Below are 14,369 nucleotides of genomic sequence, written 5' to 3'. Positions count from 1 at the left end.
CCAATTAACTTTTCCACGACTCTCTGTCATGTGGTTGAACACAGAGCCTGTGTGTGTGCTGGTCTTGGAGGGGGGCTCTACACTGTAACAATGCGGCTTGGCTTTGCACCCCTGGTGAGATCTCAAAGGGCAGCTTAGAAGAAGCCAAACCCCAGCCACGTGTCTGCAGTGCTAACTGGAGCAGGTGCCTCTGCGTCCTGCGTGAAAGGAGGAAACTGCAGCTTGCAAGGATTTCCTGTGCAGCAGTCAGCTGAAGGCTGGTGTGAGGAAGAGGACTGCCAACAGAGAGCCCCAGGGGGCCCCCCTGGGGCCCAGAGGACTGAGGACAGCCCGACTCTTGCAGAGCAGACAATTAGCCCAGGTGGTCTGTCCCTGGCTAGAAGGCCCATGGTTAAGGGCTGTGCCAGGCTCAATTGAAGTCAGGGGTTTGGCTGACTGTAAAAACTGAGAAAATGTTCTACCAAGACCCAGTCATTGTTATTATTATTATTATTGACATACCCTCTGGAGATCCCCATTCTGTCTCTTAAGTGTGAGTGTCATACCCACTCCTTTGTTTTTTTTTTTTTTTTTTTTTTGCCTCCAGGGTTATTGCTGGGGCTCGGAGCCTGTACTATGAAATGAATCCACTGCTCCTGGAGACCATTTTTCCCATTTTGTTTCCCTTGTTTTTATTGTTTTTTGCCATAGCTGTTGCCATTGGATAGGACAGAGAGAAATCAAGAGAGAGGAAGACAGAGAGGGGGAGAGAAAGATAGACACCTGCAGACCTGCTTCACTGCCTGTGAAGTGACTTCCCTGTAGGCAGAGAGCCAGAGACTAAGACTGGGATCTTTAAGCTTGTTCTTGCGTTTCACACTACATGTGCTTAACCCACTGCACTGCCGCCCACCCCCTGTTTTTTGTTGCCCCCCTTTTGCCTCTAGGTTTATCACTAGGGCTTGGTGTACTATGAATCCACTGCTCCTGAAGGCCATCTTTTGTCCATGGTTGTTGCTGCTGCTGCATCTGTTGTTGGATAGAACAGAGAGAAATAGAGAAAGATAGACACCTGCAGACCAGCATCACTGCTTATGAAGCAATCCCTCTTGCAGGTGGGGAGCTGGGAGCTCAAACCAGGGGCTCAAACTGGGATCCTTGCTCGGGTCCTTGCACTTCATACTATATGCACTTTACCCAGTACGTCACTGCCTGGCCCTCATGCACCTCATTTTTAAGTTGCTTTTAAGTATATATTTATTTAAGTGTACTATATAAACATAAAAATTATACAATTATATAAAATATAGAATATGAATAAACATATAAAAGAATTATTTAACATTAATAATGCTTTAAGCAGCTTCACTAAAATAAGGACCCAGTCTTTATTATTATCATATTTGAAAGGACTGAGAGAAATTGAAAGGGGAGACAGGGAGAGGGAAAGAGAGACAGAAAGAGACACCTGCGGCACTGCTGCATCACCCGTAAAACATCCCCCCTTGCAGGTGGGGACTGGGGTCTTGAACCTGGTTCCTTGCACGTGGTAACATATGTACTCAACCAGGTGCACCACTTCCCAACCTCTAAGACCCAGTCTTATATTAAAGCTCAGTCAGACAGCAGGGAGATGATAAGCATTTATAGAACTAAGCGTTGGTCGCTTCATCTTATAACAAATTGATGTGTCCTGGTTAATTTTATGCATCAACAGGTTTGCAAGTGCTCAGATATTTCCCCAACTTGATGTCTGGGCATGTCTGTGAGCGTTTCTGGGTGGGATTAGCGTGTGAGGTGGAGAGCAGATGAGCAGTGTGGGTGGCCGCCATGCAAGCTGGTGAAGCCCTGAACAGAACAAAAGAGGTGGAGGAAGGGAAAGTCTGGCTCCTCTCTGCAGGATAGTCTGAGTGGGGTCACTAAATTCTCTTGCCCAATAGTTGAGAGTCACACCACTGCCCCCACTGGTTCTCAGTACTTCATGGGGTGGACAGGCCACAGATGGAAGTCCTAGAGCTTCTCAGCCTCCATCTTTTTTTTTTTTTTCTAAAGGAAACACTGACAAAACCATAGGATAATAGGGGTACAACACCACACAATTCCCACCACCAGAACTCCGTATCCCATCCCCTCCCCTGATAGCTTTCCTATTCTTTATCCCTCTGGGAGTATGGACCCAGGGTCATTGTGGGATGCAGAAGGTGGAAGGTCTGGCTTCTGTAATTGCTTCCTCACTGAACATGGGTGTTGACAGGTCGATCCATACTCCCAATCTGTCTCTCTCTTTCTCTATTGGGGTGGGGTTCTGGGGAATCGGAGTTCCAGGACACACTGGTGGGGTTGTCTGTCCAGGGAAGTCTGGTTGGCATCATGTTAGCATCTAGAACCTGGTGGCTGATAAGAGAGTTAACATATAAAGCCAAACAAGTTGTTGATTAATCATGAACCTAAAGGCTGGAATAGTGCAGATGAAGAGTTGGGTGGGGGTCTCCATTTTGTAGATAGCTAGTAGGCATATTTTAGTTATATTCCAAAGGGCCTGTGGCTATACTAGTTTATTCCTCTTCCTTCCTTCCTTCCTTCCTTCCTTTCTTTCTTTCTTTCTTTCTTTCTTTCTTTCTTTCTTTCTTTCTTTCTTTCTTTTTCCCCTGAGCCTGAAATCTGATATGCAGGTGGATCCAAATATGGCTGAAAAAAGGACCAGAAAGTTGTATCAGGGAAGAGAGTAGCTCCCAAATATGGGAAAGATGTATAAATATTGTTGACTGTAAACCCTACTGATTTAATGTAATCTGGGTCCCATATTCAGCTTAGGAGCCTTTGTGACCTCTGCATCCCTGTAGATCCAACCTCACATTCTGTGGTCATGAGTAGGAACATTTCAAGCTGCCCCAATATCAGGACCCATCTTCCTCAGGTGTAGCATAGAGTATGTTGTCCAGCCTCCATCTTAATGTGAGCCAGTGCCTCATGGCAAACCTTCCTCCCTTCCTCTCTGCAACTGTGCCCATTTGTTCTGTTTCTGGAGAACCCTGGAGCCAGCTTAAATAAAAATGTTTTGATGGCACTTCCAAGTGGTGTGTAAGGGGCTTGAACTATGAATAGCAGAAGGAAATGATAGGATGTCTCTCCTCTCTATCTCCCCCAACTCTCTCAAAGAATATTAAAAAAAAAAAAAAAATTAAAGGGGCCAGGCGGTGTTGCACTGGGTTAAGCGCACATGGTGCAAAGTGCAAGGACCGGCATAAGGATCCTGGTTTGAGCTCCTGGCTCCCCACCTGCAGGGAGGTCACTTCACAAATGGTGGGTGAAGCAGGTCTGCAGGTGTCTTTCTCTCTCCCCCTCTGTCTTCCCCTCTCCTCTCTCGATTTCTCTCTGTCTAACAATAACAACATTAAAAAAAAATTAAAGAATGAAACTAGTTAGGGGCACAAACAGTGACACACCTGGTTAACGGCACAGTACTAAGTACAGAGACCCATACAAGGATCCAGGTTTGAGCTCTCTGCTTCCCATCTGCAGAGGGGATGCTTCACAAGTGGTGAAGCAGGTCTGTAGGTGTCTATCTTTCTCTGTCCTCCTCTATCTCTCCCTCCTCTCTCAATTTCTCTCTGTCCTTCCAATAAAATGGTAAAAAGTAGCCACCAGGAGCAGTGGATTTGTAGTGCTGAGACAAAGCCCCAGCAGTAACCCTGGAGGGAAAAAAAAAAAAAGGAAAAAGTATATTATAAATCTAAGTCTTTCACAACAAATGAAGAATCCACTGCATGTGCACTGAGGCCTTTCTGGGGCACACATGGTTTAGAAATGGGTAGGCATCTTTAGTCTAACCAGAGACTGCGCCATTTTGGAAGTCAAAAGTGATCTCACATTGGCATCTTTGTATTGTTCCATCAAATAAACTGCCACAGATATTAACATTGATTGTGGGAAGGGGTGAGGGAATGGAAAGTCTTTTCATCTTTTGTCATATGGTATTTAATTGTGAGCGAGCATCTTTTGCTTGGAAACTTCACAATTCTAGTAAAAAAAAGTTTTTTTCTTTTTTTGAAAAGAAAATGGGTAGGGAGTATATTCAGTAATCGCTGTGAATAAATTGCAGATCCTCAGTGGTATGTCAGCTGTGTCTTAGGAAGGGGGGAAGGAAAGAGGAACTGTTAGTCCCCCATCAGCTCCTTGGGCATTGAGCAGGAACTCTCTGTTTCAGGAGGCTGTCCTGCGTGGTACGAAGTTGAGCTGTACCTCCTAGTACAACCCCACTCCCACTCCCCCCATATCTGTACAAATGACAGCCCCAGATGTCTCCAGATGTTGCCAGATGTTTGGAGTGGTGCAAACCAGTACTGGTGGAGAACCACTGCGTTGGTCCTCCATTTCTCCTCAGTGGAGGAAGACCTTGAACCCTGTGCTCTCTAAGCTTCCTTCAAGCACCGATCTCCACCAGTGGATACCACTGTATTTCCCAGAAGCGGTCTTTCTCCAGAGCGGCTAGAGGGGACACTGCAACATGAAGGCCAGAGCAGGGCTGGGGTCAGCTTTGTTTTTCTCTCCTTCTGGACTTTGTTGTCTGTTTCCGGGACAGCCCCAGCCTTCAATAAATAACCCCTGGAGTGAAGAGTGATAACCTTTAACCTCAAGGCATTGAGAGCTGTTTGTCTTGTGCTCTGTGCCACCGTAGTTGGTGTTTTCAGATATGATGGAAGAGCAAAGAGTTCTCCACTTTTCAGTTGTTCTCCATAAGGGTCGGCAGGTGAAGCACACCATTAAAAAGAAGTTTTGCATTTCTAGGAGGAGAGTGTGGAACAATCAGGCAGGGAGGCGAATATCTTAATCTCAATTAAGGGTAAAATCTTTGAACTGGGGATGTAGATAGCAGGAGAGCACAGGACTTCCTAGAGGTCCCGGGTTTGATCGCTAGCACCACTAATAGCCCGAAGTGAATGGTGTTCTGTTAAAAACAACAAGGAGGAGAAGTTTTTATGGGGCTGGGTGGTGGTGCACCGGGTTAAGTGCACATTGTATGAAGTGCAAAGACCCAAGTATCCGGGTACAAGCCCCCAGCTCCCCACCTGCAGGGAGGTCCCTTCATAGGCAATGAAGCAGGTCTGCAGGTATCTATCTTTCACCCTCACTATCTTCCCCTCCCCTCTCAATTTCTCTTTGTTTGTCCTTTCCAGTTAAAAAAAAATGGAAAAAAGTGGCCATCAGGAGCAGTGGATTCATAGTGCAGGCACTGAGCCCCGCAATAACCCTGGAGACAAAAAAGAAAAAAATAAGAGAACTTGTTAAAATCAAGTCAGGGGGTTGAGTGGTAGTGCAGCAAGGTTAAGTGGACATGACACAAAGCGCAAGGACTGGGATAAGGGTCCTGGTTCGAGTCCCCAGCTCCCCACCTGCGGTGAAGCAGGTCTGCAGGTGTCTATCTTTCTCTCCCCCTCTCTGTCTTCCCCTCCTCTCTCAATTTCTCTCTGTCCTATCCAACAACATCAATAACAACAACATTAATAACCACAACAACAATAAAACAACAAGGGCAACAAAAGCGAAAAGAAAAATAGCCTCCAGGGGAGCAGTGGATTTGTGATGTAGGCACCAAGACTCAGCAATAAGCCTGGAGACAGGAAAAAAATCAGATCAAAAATAAGAAAATATTCAGGATGAGACTTAGCAAAAGGAGCATGATAAGACTTGTATATATGAAAATGACAAATCTTTGTTGATAGCGATGTCTTTCTGGTCCTGCAGCTTTCAGGCTGTGTAGTACTGGCCAGGCTGCTTATCCTTTCTGCCTGGACACAGTAGAACTAAGGAGATGGTGTGAGAAGTTAAGTCACTTACTTAAAGTTACACTGAGCCATCCAGCAAGGATTTGGGTCTGATCCAGTGCCTTCGGGGCTAGTCGTGAGAAAGAAAACCAAACAGCCTTGAAGTAAAAATATGCAGATGCCATAGGAGTAAGAGGAAGTGATGACTAAGAGAAGGCATGGGAGTGAGAGAAGACTGATAGCTAAGAGATGACATGGGGTGTGGGGGTAGATCGCATAATGGTTCTGCAAAGAAACTTTCATGTATGAGGCTCCAAAGTCTCTGGTTCAATCCCCTGTAACACCATAAGCCAGAGCTAAGCAGTGCTCTAGCTAATTGGGGGGTGGGGGGTGGTTTGAGTGTGTGTGGGTTTTATACAGGTAACAGGTGCTACCTCCAGCAAGTGCTGAAAATGACAGAGAAGGGCCTGTGTGACTCCAAATCCTTTAAGGCTAATCAACAGTACGCTTAGAGGGCCTCCCTTATGAGCTCATGAGTTGTTAAAGTACCTCAATGAGGAGGAAAGATGTACTCTTAATTCTGGTTTTGACATAACTCTTTTCTGATGGAGTTTCCACCTGCATGATTCCTGCATGACTCCTGGCAGACTCTTTTTTTTTTTTTTTAATAGAGGGTTAGTAAATAGAGAGTTAGAGAGAGAGAGAGTCAGACAGACACCCCACAGCACTGTTCCACTGCTTGAGAAGCTTCTCCTTTGCATGGTACTCCCATGTGGTGGCAAGGAACTCACAGCCAAGTCCTTGGTTCATGGTAAAGTATGTGATCTGCTGGGTGAGTTCTCTGCTGACCACCCTGGGCAGTGTTTGAACCATGAACCACACTGAGAAGTAGGTTTCATGGAAAGACCCGAATCATACACATATGAAACTGAAACAAAATGTTTACTTCTAATGCACTTGGATATTTTCTATTTCTTTGCTTTATTCTGCCACTTGAAAACAGTACTGGTTATCACCTAATAAATGGCAAGTCCTAACTTGCAGGCTTAAATTTTTTTTAAATATTCACTTTTTTATTTATTTATTGCCTCCAGGGTTATCGCTGAGGGGAGGGGAGGGGGCGTTCAGTGCCAGAACTACAAATCCACTGCTCCTGGCAGCTATTTTCCCCCCTCATTTTGTTGGATAGATCAGAGAGAAATTGAGAGGGGAGGGGAAGATAGAGAGGGAGAGAGAAAGATAGACACCTACAGACCTGCTTCACCCCTTGTGAAATGACCCCCCCCCCCCGCATGGGGAGCTGGGGGCCTTGAACCAGGATCCTTGTATGGGTTCTTGCACTTCATACTATGTGTACTTAACCTGATGTGCCATCACCTGGTCCCCTTCATTTATTTTTTTTTTATTATTGGTTAGAGACAGAGAGAAATTAAGAGGGGTTGGGGAGACAGAGAGGGAGAGAGACACCTACAACCCTGCTTCACCACTTATGAAGCTTTCCCTCTGCAGGTGGAGACCAAGGGCTTGAACCTAGGTCCTTGTGCACTGTAATGTGTGCACTTAACCAGGTGCGCCACTGCCTGCCCCCCACTGACTTGCAATTTTCAAAGTGCTGTAGGAGAAGGTTTTATGGAATGTGAGGAAAAAGGATAATATTCTGGTGTGGGATAAGAGAGGACATAGGAGACATGACCCCCAAGCATGTAGCTCAGGAGCCTCCAAGTTGAACTGTTTACCATTTTCTAGGGGCTGATTCTCCCAGGAAGGATTCAGAAAGAAGAAAAAAGGCAGCATTCTCAGATGCACCTAAATAATGGAGGATGAGGCAGTAACCTTGAGTCTGGACTCTTAGAGGTTATGCTCTAAACCACACACCATTACTATAAAGTATGATATAACCACCACCCAATCAACATGGAAGTCTAATTTCCTGAGTCCCCGTTACATGTCAGACATTGTAGTAAGCCTTTATGTTAGCAATGGACCATAAGTTAAGACCGAGTGTTCGCGAATTTTCTTTTCTTCTTGCTGGCTGAAAAGCTCAAGCTGTGCTGGTCTATTGGTAGTTTCTCTCCCTGCCCCCACCAGAATGAGGAGTGGACACAACTAGAAGAACCAGAGAGACACAGATGATTAGAGTTAGGGATAAAACTTTGTAAGGATCTTGGGAGGAAGAAGGCAGAGTTGTGGGGTATAAGGGATTTGGACAAGGAGAGAAGAGTGTCATGAGCATAGCAGGGACTCTTTCCAGAGAGCATTTGACTTGGAGTGTATTTGAAATGACTTTTTTTTTTCACAACTAGACTGAGCTTCTTAGTGTGCAGTCCCACCTGAGTCTTGTCCACATGAGTCCTGGTCTTCAGAGGAGACCATACATAAGTATTATTATTTTTTCCCTCTTTTGTTGCCCTTGTTGTTCATTTTTGTTGTTATTATTATTTTTATGTTTTGCTGTTCCTCAGTTGTTGTGTTTTGAGTACAAGCTGCGCTATACTAACTACCTTTGTGACAGATGCAATCACCAACTTCAGAAATTACAATAGTGTAGTTATTATTATTATTGTAGTTATTATTTCTGCCATTGTTGCTGGATAGGACAGAGAGAAATAGAGAGAGTAGAGGAAGACAGAGAAGGGGAGAGAAAGATAGACACCTGCAGACCTGCTTCATCACTTGTGTAACGACCCCCTCCCCCGCAGGTAGGGATCCTTACACAGTCCTTGTGCCATGTGCGCTTTACTCACTGCACTGTCACCCAGCCCCCATAATTATTATTTTATCTGCATAGCAAGCCCATGAAGTGATATTGTTTTCTTCCCTCATTAACAACAACAACAAAAAAATTGCTAATACAAATCAAGTAAGCTTAAGGTCATATAGCTAATACATAGTAGAACAGATACTGACATTGAGATCTTTCAATCTTTAAGGTCTTAATAAGTCCTTGAGTGTGGCTGGATGGTGGCACACTTGGTTAAGACCTATGTTACCATGTGCAAGGATCCAGGCTTAAACCCCCGTCCCCACCTACAGGGGAGCTGCTTCATAGGTGGTGAAACAGGTCTGCAGGTTCTATCTTTCTCTGTTCCACCCTGCCTTCCTTCCCCTCTCTCAACTTCTCTCTGTCCTATCAAGTAAAAATAGAAAGAAAAAAAAAGGGAAAAAATGGACCCCAGGAGCAGTGGATTTGTAGTAACGGCACTAAACCCCAGCAGTAACCCTGGTGGCAAAAAAAAAAAAAAAAAAAAGAAGTCCTTGAGCAAAGATTATTTTTAATATGAATTAAAAATAAAACATTCAGGATGAGTATAAGACTTACACACTATAAATGACAAACTACTGTTGAGAGAAATTAAAGATCCAAATAAATAGAAAGATTCATATATCAGAAGACCTAACATTATTAATATCAGCTAGATCTTTTTCAGAAAATGAGAAGGTAACCCTACAGATCAAGTGGAAATGCAAGGAATGCAGAATGACTAAGAGAACACTGAAAGGGAGCCAAGTTGGTAAACTCAACATTCCCAGTTTCCAACTTTATCAAGAAGTCACAGTTGTGGTCCAGGAGGTGGTGCAGTGGTAAAGTTTTGGATTCTCACACATGAGGTCCCGAGTTCGATTCCCAGCAGCACATGTGCCAGAGTGATGTCTGGTTCTTTCTCTCTTCTCCTATCTTTCTCATAAATAAATAAAGTCTTAAAAAAAAAGAAGTCACAGTTATGAAAAGGGCACAGTACTGACCTAAGGAAAAATATCCAGATTAGGGAGTCAGGCAGTAGCGCAACAGGTTAAGCACACATTGTGCAAAGCTCAAGGACTGGCATAAGGATCCCGGTTTGTGCCCCCAGCTCCCCACCTGCTGAGGAGTCGCTTCACAAGTGGTGAAGCAGGTCTGCAGGTGTCTATGCTTCTCTCTCCTTCTCTGTCTTCTCCTCCTCTCTCCATTTCTCTCTGTCCTATCCAACAATGATGACATCAACAACAATAATAACTACAACAATAGAACAAGCGCAACTAAAGGGAATGAATTTAAAAAATAAATTAAAAATCCAGATTAATGGAATAAAATTAAGCCCATCAATCATCTCTAATATTTATGATAAGTTTTTTTGGTTTTTGTTTGTTTTGTTGTTGTTCCTACCAGTTATTGCTGGGGTTCAGTGCAGGCACTTACAAATCCACCCCACCTGGTGGCCATTTCCTCATATATTTTTTTCTTTCTATTTTATTAGATAGAACAGAGAGAAACTGAGAAGGGAGGGGGAAATAGAGAGGGAGAGAGAAAGAGAGATACCCTCAGGTCTACTTTACCTATCAAGAAGCTTCCCCCTAGAGGTAGGGAGCCAGTGCTCGAACCTGGGTCCTTATGCATGGTAACAAGTGCTCAGCCAAGTGTGTAACACTGGTCCTAAGTTTGTTATTGTTTCCTAAATCCCAGAATATAAATCAATTTGTTGTAGCAAAGGAAATAAATCCTCCAGATGGGGTTATAATACTGCTCCTGGAGGCCATTTTCCCATTATTTGTTGCCATTATTGTTGTTATGGTTGCCATTATTGTTGTTATGGTTGCCATTGCTGTTGTTGGATAGGACACAGAGAAATCGAGAGAGGAGAGGAAGACAGAGAGGGGGAAAGATAGACACCTGCAGACCTGCTTCACTACTTGTGTAGCAACCCCCCCTACAGGTGGGGAGCCAGGGCCTCAAACCAGGATCCTTATGCCAGTACTTGTGCTTTGCACCATGTGCGTTTAACCTCTGCACTACCAGCCAGCCCCTAGTGGCTCCAAGGAGATGACTGGCTCAATTCTCTAATTTCATCCTCATTGTTAGAATCTATGCAAGGGGCTGCACCTCACGTAAGCTCACTGATGACTTAATTCTGCTCTCATGAGGCAGACAGACCACAGAAGAGTCAGCCTCTGTTCATCTTACTAGAGATTAAGTACCTGTGTCTGTGAAGCAAAAGTCAGGCCAGGGAGCCTTTGGGGAAACAGAATGGGGAGGTGCCCACAGGCATTTTCTGCAGAGAAAGAGAAAAGAATAAACAAGCCCACTGCCAAGAATGCCTGGAACATGAAGCACCTTCCTCAGGCCAAGGCCAGGCTCTGCAGTGACCCTGATCAGTCTTGGCTGTTGCTTTGATTAGGTCTGTGTGGCTTTCTCCCTTCTGAAACACACCTTTGCTCACTCTCCCTGCCTAGGGACTTGGCCCCCGTGGCGCAAGTGCAACTCCTCAGAGTGGCAACAGGCAGGGCTCCAAGGAACAAGGTAGCTTCACAACATTCCCAGATACCCTAGGCTGAGGCTGCCATTTTCTGAGCTGGAGAGGGATCCTTGTGACCAGATGCCCTGCCTCACAGCAGAAAGGGAGGGCTGTGGGGTGACAATGGCCGAGGTCGCCAGCACCTCTCTCTCCTCTTCTGCAAACAACTGGGGAGCCCTGCTTCTTCTTCTTTTTTTTTTTTATCTTCTTGTGAAAGGAGATATTCACCCTAGGGAACAGGCGGAGACACAAAACCAGAGAACTATAAAAGCAAAAAAGGGCCCCCCAAAGTCACCCCTAGGAAACGGTGCCCACCTCCTGCCATCTCCCCTCATAGTGACTGACTCTCCTAAGTCTTCTGCAGGCAGATGGCTCCTGATGGGGCAGTGCTAAGAGCAGAAAGTGACAGTCGTGGTCTAGACCCCAGTATTTTTAAAAATGATCTTTATTTATTTATTGCATAGAGACAGCCAGAAATTGAGAGAGAAGGGGGTGATAGACAGAGAGACACCTGCATCCATGCTTCACCACTTGCAAAGCTTTCCCCTTGCAGATGGAAACCAGGGACTCGAACCTGGGTCCTTGCACACTGTGACATGTGTGCTCAACCAGGTGCACCACCAGCTGGCCTCAGACTCCAGGCTTGTCTTTGACCAACCCCTCCCCCACGTCCACACCCCTAAGCCAAAGGCAGCAAAACCCAGATGCCCTCAGGTCTTTATCTGCAGAGGCTTTTGAACCCTACAGCCACATCAAGGTGCTGCCCTATCTCCTGGCTACATCTTCTCACCCCCACTTGGTTCTAATGATGGACACCCTTGGGGGGAGGGATGGCTCTCCACATCTCAGACCTAGTGTTGACCCACGGCAGGGAGGTTGGCCATCCTAAGCAGATCAACCTTTCAGTGCTCCACTGTTTCCTGGTAGTATTTGGTTTCAAGTGCCATCATTCACCTAATCTCCCCTTCCTCGGCCAGGCTGTTCTGGGTCAATATTTGTCCCTCCTCTCTGCATGGTGGCTGAGGACACAGGCATTGAGGTGATCCGGCCCAGTCTGTGTCACTAGCCATGTGACTTCAGCGTCTCCATGTCTCTGAGCACCATTTCCTCCTCCCTCTAGCTGCAAATGGTGATAGTCCTTCCCTCATGGCTTTGTTCCGGATAGCAACACTAAGCACTCAGCACAGAGACCCAGCTGAGTTCATTGTAAGCATTCATTATGCATTTCTCAGTATTCTATTTTAAAATCTCTGTCAAAGACCAGGGAGATACACAGCAGTAATGCACAAGGGAGGTCCCAGGTTCCATTCCCACTACCACCACCAACAGCCTCAGCTGAGCAGTTCTCTGGTCAAAAAAATAATAATAATAAAGAAGAAGGAGGAGGAGGAGGAAGCAAAATGAAATAATTGTTCCATGATTTATTAGCTATTTAGACTCTATAATGGAGCCTAGTCTTCCAGAGGGGAAAATTCAGGAAAAGCTAGTTCTTAATGGCATACAGACAGCAGGGAGCCAAGGCCCTGGGCCCTAGCACAAAGGCAGAGACTAGACACCAGGGGTGGGCTGGGGGTCCAGTGAGGTGACAAGAGTTCTTCTGCAACTCTGTGGGTGAGGCAGCCAGGGAGAAGGGGCTCCTCCAGGGGGAGGAGAGTCTCCTTCCCTGCTTCTCTCTCTGACGGAGAGCAGCCACCACACAGAGGGGTCACGTCCCTTGGGGAGGCCTTGCTGAAGCTGCTCCGGACTGTTCCGGAAGTAGGAAGGGCGGCAGGGGGTGGGAAGGCTGCTGGAATGTTCTCCTGGCCTGCTGCTCAGCACTGGCGGGTGCAAGAGGAGGGCCTCTGGACATCAAAGGTTCCTTTTGTCCCCTTGCGAGTGGCTGGGCAGCGCTGCTGCCATGGCTGGGGATGACTCAGGCCTGGCCCTGACGTCACCCACACCCGGCCACCAGCCTCCGCCTGCAGCCAGGAAACTGGCCTGGGAGTGCCACTGGCAGCCGTAGCAGGCCCGCCGCCTGTCTCTCCCCATCTCTGCACCCCGCCCCCCCCCCCCCCAGCACACCTTTCTTCTGCTTCTTCTTCTTCTTCTGTTTTTTTTTTGGCCTCATGGATGGTTTTCACTTATAGATCAACTTTCAAAAAACAAATGTAGGAAGTCAGAATGGATGACATCATCAGAAAAATATGCAGAGCTGCTCTCTCAACCTGAAATGAAGAACCCAGAGCAGGGAGTGGGCAAGATCCTGAGCCCAGGGAGTTGGCAGCAGCTGGGTGGCAGAGGAGCCAGCACCGCCGAGTAAGTGAAGACCCACCCCTGCCCCCTTCTCAGGCATTCACCGTGGGTCTGTGTGCCACCATGTCACTCCCTGACACCTGAGGCCTACCACGTCCAAGGCCCAAAAGGAAGCAGTGAGACCCTCCAAATACAGCATCCATGGCCTCTCTCTCTCTCTCTCTCTCTCTCTCTCTCATCTCCACAGGACAAGATGACACATTCCCTTATAAAAACAACAGTCAAACACTGTGGAGAACAGCCTTCCCTGCCCCCTCCGCTATCTGCCCTCTGGTTCTGTCTTCTGGGCCTCTTGGCCCCTTCTACCATAGCCCACTCTGTGTGGACTGTCTGAAGGTTTTCTCAGTGTTCTGAACTGCTTGCTTCCTGGATCTACACTGAGTAGTCAGACACAAGAATAAATGATACTCTGGGTCAATATGTGCCCTGGGCCTGGGTTCTCAGTCCTAAGTGTGTGTGGGGGTGGGTGGGGGGGGATGGCAGCTCCAGTAATCAAATGTCCACCACCTTTATACCTTTACTGAGCATGTTTTGGGTTGAATTTGGTGGCTCTGGGGTACACACCTCCACTGTCTCATCACCCTGTTCACAGGGACCCGCTTTTCATTCTTCCTTGTGCCTCACCCTCTGGGATGATATTAGACACAAAGACAAATAATAATATATCTCTGATGTGCTTTAACTTACTTCAGCTGATGAGCTGGAAGTCCTTGCAAAAGCTGTCATTTTAGAAGCTCTGAAAGTTCCTCTCTAAGAAGCTTCAGTTGCCGAGAAGGAAAAACAAAACAAAACATTTAACATGCATTTAAGAACTGCAGGGCACACAAGCAGAGAAATCAAGCCCAATTTTCTTAGTTTCTAGAGGTATTTCTGAGATCACAACTGGTCTTTGTCTAGTTTACTTAGCAGACCAGATTGTTCTTAAGTCCTGTGTTGTAATGGTGGCGGGTATACAGTTTCCAAAGGAATCTTATTTTGAAGGCAGCAAGGAAACTTGCCATCTACTGGAAAAACACTGGCAAATCCTTCTGTAAACTGACAACATCCTTTAGAAATGAACCAC

The 14,369-nt window shown here is 46.2% G+C and overlaps 1 protein-coding gene across 6 annotated transcripts in view; it reads left to right on the top strand.

Annotated features, from left to right (window-relative positions):
• The first annotated feature begins 13,183 nt into the window (after positions 1–13,183).
• Positions 13,184–14,369, top strand: part of ZBTB38 (zinc finger and BTB domain containing 38) — a 126,777-nt gene continuing 125,591 nt past the window's right edge. For 5 of the 6 annotated variants that reach the window (XM_060197512.1, XM_016191229.2, XM_060197508.1 and 2 more), the window contains exon 1: positions 13,184–13,309. The gene's annotated coding sequence lies outside the window, so the exon portion shown is untranslated. The remainder of the gene's footprint in view (positions 13,310–14,369) is intronic. The other variant, XR_009551524.1, reaches the window with a different exon arrangement.

This window comes from Erinaceus europaeus, chromosome 9, assembly GCF_950295315.1.
Source record: "Erinaceus europaeus chromosome 9, mEriEur2.1, whole genome shotgun sequence".
In the NCBI taxonomy this organism is placed as follows: Eukaryota; Metazoa; Chordata; class Mammalia; order Eulipotyphla; family Erinaceidae; genus Erinaceus; species Erinaceus europaeus.
This window is presented reverse-complemented; position numbering and strand designations above follow the sequence as displayed.